Source organism: Lactuca sativa, chromosome 1, assembly GCF_002870075.4.
Source record: "Lactuca sativa cultivar Salinas chromosome 1, Lsat_Salinas_v11, whole genome shotgun sequence".
NCBI lineage: Eukaryota > Viridiplantae > Streptophyta > Magnoliopsida > Asterales > Asteraceae > Lactuca > Lactuca sativa.
In genome coordinates this window covers 204,771,755-204,786,662 of record NC_056623.2, presented here as the reverse complement: position 1 = coordinate 204,786,662, position 14,908 = coordinate 204,771,755, and positions in this window count along the sequence as shown.

The following is a 14,908-nucleotide window of genomic DNA, read 5'->3' as shown; positions in this document are numbered from 1 at the left end:
CATATCATGTGGAACTTTTAATCATAAATGCTAGAAGAAGAACATAACTTTTTGTAGTTTGGATCCTTGAGAACCTTATGAGCCTAGCACATCAAGTGTGATGCCTCAAATGTCTCACACAACACCAAATACATTTGGAATAACCTTGTGAGAAATAGAACACTTCTAAAATCGGCTATGCCCTCTTGTTCTCACACTAGTGACGATTTTGGTTGCTCACATATTCCTTTTATAGTGTGTCATAAGTAGGGTTACACTATGGAAACCCTAACTTGACATGGCTCTTAATTTCCATGATCCATGGGTTCAAAGACACCATGGAGCACCCATAGAGCATCCTATGGGTTTTAGCACAACTTGATAATCCATGGAGCATTAGCCCACTATACAAGTATGGGTGATTTACACAATCAACCCATATATTTAATTAGTCTCTTTTGATCACTTAATTAATTTCAAATTAATTCTTGATCAACACTAATTAAATAATATTATTAATATATTAGAACTTATATTTAATAAACCTTAAGTGATATTTCTCTCATTTTGGTCTATCCAAATGGATGATGCCATGCAACCCAAATAGACTATGCTAATCGGATCAAGTACATTCCATAATAGTTATGAACTTAGACACCTAATCCAACAGTCTCCCACTTGGATAAGTCTAATAATTATATCTGCAAGAATAACTTTAGGAACCGATCAGCAATCATAGCTCTTTCAAGGTCTCGTGGAGCTGAGACGACGATGATACTCCATTTAAGATAAGTGATCATATAATCATCTGTTCTAGATATCAGCCTGACAAATACATGGAAGAATGTCTTACTTATTGTCCAGTAGTTTGTTTCTTGATTTCCGATTTGTATGACATAGAACTTATATAAACACGTCAACTTAGTTCAGACCGGGCCCGGTACATGGGTCAACACAAAATCATCAAGGGACCCAAACATCGCTTCCAATCTAAGAAGGAATAGATAAACATCGACTCATATGCTTGTTCTACTACTTGTTGAATCATACACAAAGTCACGTTTTATAACATTGAGTTACCAATGCGTTTACGTACAATCAATGTATAACCAACTCATAGGCAACAAGTCATATCTCTAGGTTTGAAGACTTATATGATAATACCGTCTCACGATCACTCGAGATAAATTCCATGAAGTGAAACCAGTGAGCGTGGGTTGAATCCAATACCCAGAACTTATGAGCACTCTTGAATGTTGCAAAAATCCTTGTTATGTCCCATACCTTGGACATCTACAATCTAGCTTCATGATAGTCTAGATTCATATCTACGTTAGACATATGACCGACTGTGGATGGTTTGAATAACATAGTCATTCAGGAAGAGCGACTTAGTTATTCTGGAGGTCAAAACATGCAAAGTGAAACACAAGAATAATCCAATCCAATATGGTCTCAGAACTTATGAATATAAATAAAACGTCTTTTATTTATCACCATATTGATTACCCATCATTCATTGCATACTGTTTCAAACTATCGACTTTATACTTGAATTAAAAATAATAGTTGTTCCATGCTCCAAGGATGTACACTATGTTTTTCTAAACACTAGTCATGCCATACACCAAGTATACACACTATGTTTTTCCAAAAATTAGTTACTCCATACACCAAGTATGCACACTAAGTTTGTCTATGATCTTTACTCTGTGAAATAGATGGATTGAACATAATTCCAGTTATACTCAATTCACAATCCCAAATCCTTACCGCTAATGCAAGCATTCCAAATTCCTGCCATTTACCTAAATCTGCTAGATTGTAAACTTATATGCATTAGTCCTCTTGTAATGATTATGCACAAAGTCACAAAGACTTGTCAACAGACATTACAGAGTATTCCAATGGAGATCAACTCCATGGAACCGAAGTCTCATATCCAAAGTTCATTGCCTTTGAACATTCTTCTTGCATTAAGTTTCCTAATCTTACGTAGATTTAATGAATAACTTCCACCTATGGGAACATTTTCATATTCCCCTTTTCACTATTACTCCAGAACAAGAGTTTAATCTTTTCAGAATATGTCAATATGGATCTTCCAAAATTAACACTACATTTCCAACTGTCCGTGATCAACCAATCATTGGTAAACCTTAGATTGTCCTCAACAATTGCTTAATCAAATATATGCTTAAAACACTCTAGGGCTAGGGTTTGGGGCAAACATGCTTTACCAAGACACCAAAAACTAATACTTTATGGATCTCTGGGCGAAGACACACCTAGATCTGAAGTAGCAACCTCAGATCTGGACTTCTAACTCAAAATGGCTCTTTATCATACCAAAATGGCACCAAAACATCATCCATGAGAAGATCTAGAAGCAACAAAGGCAAGGTGAAAGATTGTTACCTTCAAACTGATGCTCACAACAAAAGGGTTGGATCCTCCAGCTCCTTAGTGGTCAAATCCTCCAAATCTTCCTCTTGCAAAAGCCCCAAACTCACTTTCTTGCTTCTCTCACACAACTTCGGGTTTGGAATCATGTATAGCAACTTATGGCCGACAAGGGGGACTAAGGAGAGGACTTAAGGTCCTTTAAATAGGGTGCAAACCCTCAGATTAGGGCTTTCCTCAATCAGACCAGACTCGCCGAGTCTACTTGCCGACCCGTCGAGTCGGTCACTTATTCCATAACCCGGATCCTGCTCCGACTCGTCGAGTTCACCTATGGACTCGACGAGTTGACCCCTTGACTTAGCGTTTTCCTTTCCTTTCTTAGTATATATGATTATGGGTGTTACAACTCTCCCCCACTTAAACTAAACTTTGTCCTCGAAGTTTCTCTACGGCCAATCGCCCTACAATCTGCTTTCAACACTCTGCTTGGTAGACCTAATACCCGCTGACTACCTTCGTTGGCCTTCCTCCCGGTCATTCAGAATGACACTAGACCTTGCAAATAACAATCTCGCGAACACAACTCTCTCAACTGACGATCCTTCCAGTACTCCTCGAGTACTTATGCTGGACATCCTAGGGGTTCACGCCCTTTTCCTTGTGCGTTTTCCGGCCTCCCCAAGGCAACGTTCCATAACCACCTACCTCCTTTATCGTTGTGCAAGACTTATCCTTCACCGAATCCATTACTCCTGCTATTTCTAGAGCGGTCATTACTTCCAGTACCCACTGGATACTTCTTACTACCATATCTTAGTGCTGAGCACCCACCACAACGAATGGTTCGGATAATGCTTCGAGTAAAAGACTCATCCTTGCAACGGTTAGACTCCAACAAGAGCTGCGTAACAGGGTCAAATCCTTCCCTCTGAGATTATCCAACCCTGCTGTGGGATGCATAAGGCTCTCCGATCAATTAGTTGTCTTGCATCGTGACCTTCTTACCATCACTGCCACTTACTGAAATTTTCTGCTGCCCCTTATCCGCCTTCCAAATGAACCGAGACCACCCTGGTCCCTACTAATCTATCAATATCTGAATTAACGGACTCCTATCGGTCGCTAGTCCCATCGTTATCTCTCAGTCACTCCCAGCGACTTCCGAAGAAAATTCGGCAACCTAATACTACTCCATTTACCCTGCTACTCTGGCCCTACAAGTCTTGGGATCCTCAATCGCCTAACTTGACCCAAAGGTCCTTACCTGGTCCTACCTGTGCTACTAAAACTCACGGGCTCGCCCACGGGTCTCACCCGAATATATACTACCGAGCAACCTTGCTCTTAGGTCTCACCTATACTGCTACTCACCTACGGGCCTCGCCCACGGGTCTCACCCAACTATATCCTGGAGCGGCCTCTCCCAAGGCCTCACCTTCCTAGGGCTATGCAGGCTAGTTCCATGCTATTCTCATCAACTGTCCATTCCTGATCCTTACCTTGATCACTAAGAGTTAAGGACATTGCCGAAACTCCGCTAACAAGGAGATACAGGCCCCCGCCCACTCTCCGCTAACTATGCTGCTAGGGAATGCTACGGCTTACCCGTATTTTTACAATACCTTCCATGCTAACTGGCCGCTGGTGAATGCTATGGCTACCTCGTAGTCATACAACACCTTCCACCACTGGCTCGCTGCTAGAAAAATGTTGCGGCTCTCCCGCTGCCCTACCATGCTCTACATGTTGTCTCTGCCTCTAACTATTAACACGTAAGCATCCCATGCGAAACATTCTCAAAATCATCATTCCGAATCACTCGAGTCTCGTAGGCGATCCTCCATCCTGAAATTCCAACCATTATCTCGATTACATGAACTCTCTATAGGGATGTTTTTCAAACTCCCAACCCTGAACTCATCAATCCATCCATCGCTGTGCTGCTTCTTTTCCTTCTTAGAGGTCACGTACTCATCCTGGATCTGCATGCTCTTACCCCTGTACTCTCGGAGGGTTCTCCCCCACTTTGATCCTACCTACCTCACTGCTCAATGCTCGCGAAGAATTCCCAATCTTCTCTGCTATAGCGCAATCAATCTGCTGAAGAACCAAGCTTGCCATAGCTAGGGATCTAACCGATCCATCACTCAGTAACACCTTTCTGAATCCAGTGGGTCACTACAGAGTTCCACACAAGCATGTTATAGTTACTGCATCCTAAGTTTCCTGGTTCCATAGGGTACAACCCCTAACTACCATTTTATTATCCAAGGTATGCAGATCGCATATAACTAAATCACAAGCAAGCCGCCCAATTCTAAAAAGCCCTGCCTCCTACCGCATGCCCCTCTGCTCGGCCCTGACAACTGTCTGTGATCCTCAGAGTTGTAGGGATATGTGCTATGACCCGTCCCGCCGAAAGAAAATTGGGGCACTGGGCCTTCTTGTGGCCTCGTTGACTGCAGTGAAAACATATCAGGTCTGATCCCTGCGTGGTGGGAGCAATAGAATCTCTGCTAAAATGACCAGTCCGGCCGCACTTGAAGCATCCCGAATCTCTACAACTACCACTCCTACATGTACCCTCGTGCGTCCTGCCACACCTCTCGCATCGACTGCGACTCTGGTAATCCCTCGATCTCGAATCTGACCCCTTGGGCCTTTTGCCCGATCCTATGGCTACCTGAACCTCATCCGACTTCCTCTTCCGGATCTATTACAAATAATGTGACAACCCGAAATTTCCATTCTGAACAAACCATATCAAACCAATAGGAGTTAGAACAGTTTCAGTGAAATTCTATACTTCGAGTATAAGTTTAGCAGTTTTTCAGGATTTACACTTAAGGAGATATCAGGAGAGTGGACGCACTAGGGTTTTGTGCAACACTGTTATTCCAATACTCTAAGATATTAGAGTTCATTCCGGGAATAAAAATATTTTCTTCCAAAAATCCCAGGACTATATATAGAAAACTGAACCATATTGGTTCATTAGTTACATTTGCATTTAGAGAAAAGTCAAAATTCTCTCTCATAGATCTTCGGGTTTTTATCCCAAATTGTGAGTACTTCGATCTAGTGATATTTTATAGCTTAGATTGTGTTTAGAAACATCAAAATCGGACTAAAACCCCAAGATTTGGGAGTTTACCGCCCAAGAACACTTGGGGAGTAAACTCCATTTTAAGGGCGAAAAGAGTCCCAATGACCCTCAAAGCCTTAGAACTCATACTAGAAGCCTTCATTACAATGTTTAGTCCACAAAACAATTAAGAATCAAAGGTGAAAGTGAGTTCACGGCCAAGGAAGTTCTTGGGCCGTGAACTCCATTTTAGGTTTCCAAAATGCCCTAAATGCCTTCATTAAGCCAAGAGACTAGCATAGCACATTACCTTGATGTATCTAGGACCCAAAACAATCAAAATGCAAACACCTATGGGTGTTCACGGCCGCAAACACATGGCCAAATGGTTCATGGGCCGAAAACTCTAGTTAGGGGTGTTTTGATGCCACAAACACTTCCTAAGGCTTAGGCTTGAATTTAGACATGTACCCTAAAGTGTTTATAGCCTAGAAAACATAAGGAATCACAAGTATTGAGGATTTTACGGCCAAGACAAGTTCTTGGGCCGTAAACCCCTATAAAGGGGTCAAATGACACCCTAACTCCTTCCTTATGCCTAGAACCCAACATAGATCATAACCTTGAAATGTTAGGAACCTCAAACCATCAAATAGTACTCCTTACCATGAGTTTACGGCTGTAAACTCATGGGGGAGTGGTCCCAAGGCCGTGAACTCCTAAATGGAGTTAAAAAGAGGCCCAAACACTTGTTTATGCCTAGAAGCTCTTCACCACTTAAGTTGTATTAAAGTTAAGCTTCATTTTGTGACCTAAGTGATAGTTTACGGTCAGGAGTTTACTCCCCTGGGCCGTAAACTCCAAAACATATGGTCTTTTGACCATAAACTCCCATTAGAGGCATTGCACTCCTTTGTTGCAACCCATTTGCCTCCTAGCAGTTGACCAAAAGTGTTTTCCTCGCATTAAAATGTTTATACTTGTATAATTAGTGTTTTAATCACTAATTATTTATATACATATGTCTTCATATGTAATTAGGATCATTGTGTGTGTCTAAAGTCTTCACTTGACACCAAGCACTTGTCCGATCCTTCCTTACGATAACAGTCCGTTCAATTCCAATCACTTACTACAGGTGAGTTCATACCCCTTAATTAATGTTTTAAACTACTTTTAAATGTTTTATGGGGGGATACAAGTAGAATCATGCTAGTTATTATTTCAATTACATGTGATTGATAAGCATAATTATGCTAGTTATTATCTCAATCACATGTGATTAATATGCAGCATTCAAATGATTTACTACACATTAACCGTTTTACCAAACAGGTTCTTCAAATGATTTTCTTAAATGTTTTATATGTTTAAAAATTCTTATTAAACTGTTCATTACACACTGTATTATCCTTTTCAAACCATTTTACTCCGATCCGTTTTACTCCAAGCTATTACCAAATCGTTTTACTTCAAACTGTTTTCACTTCAAACTGTTTTATCGATTGACATCAAGTCGGTATTCTCTTAAAATAATAATTATGTTCAAAGGTTTTACAAAACTAATTTTATGCTTTTATATTATAAATTGCATGCCTCTATATGTATAGTTATATAAGTAATGTTCAAAAGACTTAGGAAGGTTATCCACCTTGTTTCCTTTTCCTCGATTTGGATTTGGTCTGATAGGATATTGGGTACTCGTCCGAAGGTCGTTTAAATATTAGTTATATATCATGTGTACATATATAGTCATAAAGCCCTTCCGGTTCATCCCATGCCCTTGGGTGGCAAGGGTATACGTCCATGTCCATATGTACCAGTTAGTTTACTAGTAAACTACCATATGGGTAGTTTAGGAAGATACTAGAACACGATATCATACAATGAGTCAGTTCATTCATGAGCCAATACTTGCTAGGTAGAGAGCACATACATTACAGCTAGAACATTACAATACATTACTATACTTGCTAGGTAGAGATCACATACATTACAGCTAGAACATTACAGTACATTACTATACTTGCTAGGTAGAGAGCACGTACATTACAGCTAGAACATTACAGTACATTACCATACTTGCTAGGTAGAGAGCACGTACATTACAGCTAGAACATTACAGTACATTACTATACTTGCTAGGTAGAGAGCACGTACATTACAGCTAGAACATTACAGTACATTACTATACTTGCTAGGCAGAGAGCACGTATATTACAGCTAGAACATTACAGTACATTACTATACTTGCTAGGTAGAGAGCATGTACATTACTGCTAGAACAGTTCATTACATTACATGTACATGAATACGTTAATAATTGTGATTCACTGTATCGGAGCATGCCTTAAATGTCATGGCCCGAGTTGTTTCCAGAGTCTCTTTGAGGGAGAGCGTGAGTTTTCGTATAAATCTTTACTGGATTGACTATCCTACACCTTGCTGCTAGCTACAGCCGGACCCGCAGGTCTGCGGGTGCCAAACGTCATTCCGTTTTACGACCATTCTTATGTCGTTGTTACCAGTCAATAGTATGGTACAATTAATCACATGATGCCTTAATATAAATCATGTTTAAGGTAGTTAGTACAGCAGTGGTTCTTATAGCGCTACATTTTAGTACTACATTAATTTTACCTCTACATATAATTAGTGATCCCTTTTCACTTACACTTTAAATGTAAAAACTATATTTTGTTAATGATAGTTACACTTGGGAAAATTACACACTTTTACAAGAAACGAACATTTAGAACAGTTAAGTCTTGGTAGAAGACTACCTTGAAAACAACTAGGTCTTGGTAGAAGACACCCTTTACATAATAGTAGGAATCATAGGGATTTCTAGGGTTTTTCAAACGTTTACAGTTGTTTTACAAACATTTTTACACTTACAGTTCATATACATTTTAATACTTACAAATTCTTACATACAAATTAAGACACTAAAATACTTATGATCTCACCAGCTTTAAAGCTGATACTCGCATTCAAAATTACTCGTGTCCTCAGGTCATCATAGACAGGTACCGATGCAAGGATTAGTATGCAGCATTCAAATGATTTACTACACATTAACCGTTTTACCAAACAGGTTCTTCAAATAATTTTCTTAAATGTTTTATATGTTTAAAAATTCTTATTAAACTGTTCATTACACACTGTATTATCCTTTTCAAACCATTTTACTCCGATCTGTTTTACTCCAAGCTATTACCAAATCGTTTTACTTCAAACTGTTTTCACTTCAAACTGTTTTATCGATTGACATCAAGTCGGTATTCTCTTAAAATAATAATTATGTTCAAAGGTTTTACAAAACTAATTTTATGCTTTTATATTATAAATTGCATGCCTCTATATGTATAGTTATATAAGTAATGTTCAAAAGACTTAGGAAGGTTATCCACCTTGTTTCCTTTTCCTCTATTTGGATGTGGTCTGATAGGATATTAGGTACTCGTCCGAAGGTCGTTTAAATATTAGTTATATATCATGTGTACATATATAGTCATAAATGCCCTTCCGGTTCATCCCATGCCCTTGGGTGGCAAGGGTATACATCCATGTCCTTACGTACCAGTTAGTTTACTAGTAAACTACCATATGGGTAGTTTAGGAAGATACTAGAACCATTACTAGGACACGATATCATACAATGAGTCAGTTCATTCATGAGCCAATACTTGCTAGGTAGAGAGCACATACATTACAGCTAGAACATTACAATACATTACTATACTTGCTAGGTAGAGAGCACATACATTACAGCTAGAACATTACAGTACATTACTATACTTGCTAGGTAGAGAGCACGTACATTACAGCTAGAACATTACAGTACATTACCATACTTGCTAGGTAGAGAGCACGTACATTACAGCTAGAACATTACAGTACATTACTATACTTGCTAGGTAGAGAGCACGTACATTACAGCTAGAACATTACAGTACATTACTATACTTGCTAGGTAGAGAGCACGTATATTACAGCTAGATCATTATAGTACATTACTATACTTGCTAGGTAGAGAGCATGTACATTACTGCTAGAACAGTTCATTACATTACATGTACATGAATACGTTAATAATTGTGATTCACTGTATCGGAGCATGCCTTAAATGTCATGGACCGAGTTGTTTCAAGAGTCTCTTTGAGGGAGAGCGTGAGTTTTCGTATAAATCTTTACTGGATTGACTATCCTACACCTTGCTGCTAGCTACAGCCGGACCCGCAGGTCTGCGGGTGCCAAACGTCATTCCGTTTTACGACCATTCTTATGTCGTTGTTACCAGTCAATAGTATGGTACAATTAATCACATGATGCCTTAATATAAATCATGTTTAAGGAAGTTAGTACACCAGTGGTTCTTATAGCGCTACATTTTAGTACTACATTAATTTTACCTCTACATATAATTAGTGATCCCTTTTCACTTACACTTTAAATGTAAAAACTATATTTTGTTAATGATAGTTACACTTGGGAAAATTACACAGTTTTACAAGAAACGAACATTTAGAACAGTTAAGTCTTGGTAGAAGACTACCTTGAAAACAACTAGGTCTTGGTAGAAGACACCCTTTACATAATAGTAGGAATCATAGGGATTTCTAGGGTTTTTCAAACGTTTACAGTTGTTTTACAAACATTTTTACACTTACAGTTCATATACATTTTAATACTTACAAATTCTTACATACAAATTAAGACACTAAAATACTTATGATCTCACCAGCTTTAAAGCTGATACTCGCATTCAAAATTACTCGTGTCCTCATGTCATCATAGACAGGTACCGATGCAAGGATTAGTATGCAGCATTCAAATGATTTACTACACATTAACCGTTTTACCAAACAGGTTCTTCAAATAATTTTCTTAAATGTTTTATATGTTTAAAAATTCTTATTAAACTGTTCATTACACACTGTATTATCCTTTTCAAACCATTTTACTCCGATCTGTTTTACTCCAAGCTATTACCAAATCGTTTTACTTCAAACTGTTTTATCGATTGACATCAAGTCGGTATTCTCTTAAAATAATAATTATGTTCAAAGGTTTTACAAAACTAATTTTATGCTTTTATATTATAAATTGCATGCCTCTATATGTATAGTTATATAAGTAATGTTCAAAAGACTTAGGAAGGTTATCCACCTTGTTTCCTTTTCCTCGATTTGGATGTGGTCTGATAGGATATTAGGTACTCGTCCGAAGGTCGTTTAAATATTAGTTATATATCATGTGTACATATATAGTCATAAATGCCCTTCCGGTTCATCCCATGCCCTTGGGTGGCAAGGGTATACATCCATGTCCATACGTACCAGTTAGTTTACTAGTAAACTACCATATGGGTAGTTTAGGAAGATACTAGAACCATTACTAGGACACGATATCATACAATGAGTCAGTTCATTCATGAGCCAATACTTGCTAGGTAGAGAGCACATACATTACAGCTAGAACATTACAATACATTACTATACTTGATAGGTAGAGAGCACATACATTACAGCTAGAACATTACAGTACATTACTATACTTGCTAGGTAGAGAGCACGTACATTACAACTAGAACATTACAGTACATTACCATACTTGCTAGGTAGAGAGCACGTACATTACAGCTAGAACATTACAGTACATTACTATACTTGCTAGGTAGAGAGCACGTACATTACAGCTAGAACATTACAGTACATTACTATACTTGCTAGGTAGAGAGCACGTATATTACAGCTAGAACATTACAGTACATTACTATACTTGCTAGGTAGAGAGCATGTACATTACTGCTATAACAGTTCATTACATTACATGTACATGAATACGTTAATAATTGTGATTCACTGTATCGGAGCATGCCTTAAATGTCATGGCCCGAGTTGTTTCAAGAGTCTCTTTGAGGGAGAGCATGAGTTTTCGTATAAATCTTTACTGGATTGACTTTCCTACACCTTGCTGCTAGCTACAGCCGGACCCGCAGGTCTGCGGGTGCCAAACGTCATTCCGTTTTACGACCATTCTTATGTCGTTGTTACCAGTCAATAGTATGGTACAATTAATCACATGATGCCTTAATATAAATCATGTTTAAGGTAGTTAGTACACCAATGGTTCTTATAGCGCTACATTTTAGTACTACATTAATTTTACCTCTACATATAATTAGTGATCCCTTTTCACTTACACTTTAAATGTAAAAACTATATTTTGTTAATGATAGTTACACTTGGAAAATTACACAGTTTTACAAGAAACGAACATTTAGAACAGTTAAGTCTTGGTAGAAGACTACCTTGAAAACAACTAGGTCTTGGTAGAAGACACCCTTTACATAATAGTAGGAATCATAGGGATTTCTAGGGTTTTTCAAACGTTTACAGTTGTTTTACAAACATTTTTACACTTACAGTTCATATACATTTTAATACTTACAAATTCTTACATACAATTTAAGACACTAAAATACTTATGATCTCACCAGCTTTAAAGCTGATACTCGCATTCAAAATTACTCATGTCCTCAGGTCATCATAGACAGGTACCGATGCAAGGATTAGTATGCAGCATTCAAATGATTTACTACACATTAACCGTTTTACCAAACAGGTTCTTCAAATAATTTTCTTAAATGTTTTATATGTTTAAAAATTCTTATTAAACTGTTCATTACACACTGTATTATCCTTTTCAAACCATTTTACTCCGATCTGTTTTACTCCAAGCTATTACCAAATCGTTTTACTTCAAACTGTTTTCACTTCAAACTGTTTTATCGATTGACATCAAGTCGGTATTCTCTTAAAATAATAATTATGTTCAAAGGTTTTACAAAACTAATTTTATGCTTTTATATTATAAATTGCATGCCTCTATATGTATAGTTATATAAGTAATGTTCAAAAGACTTAGGAAGGTTATCCACCTTGTTTCCTTTTCCTCGATTTGGATGTGGTCTGATAGGATATTAGGTACTCGTCCGAAGGTCGTTTAAATATTAGTTATATATCATGTGTACATATATAGTCATAAATGCCCTTCCGGTTCATCCCATGCCCTTGGGTGGCAAGGGTATACATCCATGTCCATACGTACCAGTTAGTTTACTAGTAAACTACCATATGGGTAGTTTAGGAAGATACTAGAACCATTACTAGAACACAATATCATACAATGAGTCAGTTCATTCATGAGCCAATACTTGCTAGGTAGAGAGCACATACATTACAGCTAGAACATTACAATACATTACTATACTTGCTAGGTAGAGAGCACATACATTACAGCTAGAACATTACAGTACATTACTATACTTGCTAGGTAGAGAGCACGTACATTACAGCTAGAACATTACAGTACATTACTATACTTGCTAGGTAGAGAGCACATACATTACAGCTAGAACATTACAGTACATTACTATACTTGCTAGGTAGAGAGCACGTACATTACAGCTAGAACATTACAGTACATTACTATACTTGCTAGGTAGAGAGCACGTACATTACAGCTAGAACATTACAGTACATTACTATACTTGCTAGGTAGAGAGCATGTACATTACTGCTAGAACAGTTCATTACATTACATGTACATGAATACGTTAATAATTGTGATTCACTGTATCGGAGCATGCCTTAAATGTCATGGCCCGAGTTGTTTCCAGAGTCTCTTTGAGGGAGAGCGTGAGTTTTCGTACAAATCTTTACTGGATTGACTATCCTACACCTTGCTGCTAGCTACAGCCGGACCTGCAGGTCTGCGGGTGCCAAACGTCATTCCGTTTTACGACCATTCTTATGTCGTTGTTACCAGTCAATAGTATGGTACAATTAATCACATGATGCCTTAATATAAATCATGTTTAAGGTAGTTAGTACACCAGTGGTTCTTATAGCGCTACATTTTAGTACTACATTAATTTTACCTCTACATATAATTAGTGATCCCTTTTCACTTACACTTTAAATGTAAAAACTATATTTTGTTAATGATAGTTACACTTGGGAAAATTACACAGTTTTACAAGAAACGAACATTTAGAACAGTTAAGTCTTGGTAGAAGACTACCTTGAAAACAACTAGGTCTTGGTAGAAGACACCCTTTACATAATAGTAGGAATCATAGGGATTTCTAGGGTTTTTCAAACGTTTACAGTTGTTTTACAAACATTTTTACACTTACAGTTCATATACATTTTAATACTTACAAATTCTTACATACAAATTAAGACACTAAAATACTTATGATCTCACCAGCTTTAAAGCTGATACTCGCATCCAAAATTACTCGTGTCCTCAGGTCATCATAGACAGGTACCGATGCAAGGATTAGTATGCAGCATTCAAATGATTTACTACATATTAACCTTTTTACCAAACAGGTTCTTCAAATAATTTTCTTAAATGTTTTATATGTTTAAAAATTCTTATTAAACTGTTCATTACACACTGTATTATCCTTTTCAAACCATTTTACTCCGATCTGTTTTACTCCAAGCTATTACCAAATCGTTTTACTTCAAACTGTTTTCACTTCACTGTTTTATCGATTGACATCAAGTCGGTATTCTCTTAAAATAATAATTATGTTCAAAGGTTTTACAAAACTTATTTTATGCTTTTATATTATAAATTGCATGCCTCTATATGTATAGTTATATAAGTAATGTTCAAAAGACTTAGGAAGGTTATCCACCTTGTTTCCTTTTCCTCGATTTGGATGTGGTCTGATAGGATATTAGGTACTCGTCCGAAGGTCGTTTAAATATTAGTTATATATCATGTGTACATATATAGTCATAAATGCCCTTCCGGTTCATCCCATGCCCTTGGGTGGCAAGGGTATACGTCCATGTCCATATGTACCAGTTAGTTTACTAGTAAACTACCATATGGGTAGTTTAGGAAGATACTAGAACACGATATCATACAATGAGTCAGTTCATTCATGAGCCAATACTTGCTAGGTAGAGAGCACATACATTACAGCTAGAACATTACAATACATTACTATACTTGCTAGGTAGAGATCACATACATTACAGCTAGAACATTACAGTACATTACTATACTTGCTAGGTAGAGAGCACGAACATTACAGCTAGAACATTACAGTACATTACCATACTTGCTAGGTAGAGAGCACGTACATTACAGCTAGAACATTACAGTACATTACTATACTAGCTAGGTAGAGAGCACGTACATTACAGCTAGAACATTACAGTACATTACTATACTTGCTAGGCAGAGAGCACGTATATTACAGCTAGAACATTACAGTACATTACTATACTTGCTAGGTAGAGAGCATGTACATTACTGCTAGAACAGTTCATTACATTACATGTACATGAATACGTTAATAATTGTGATTCACTGTATCGGAGCATGCCTTAAATGTCATGGCCCGAG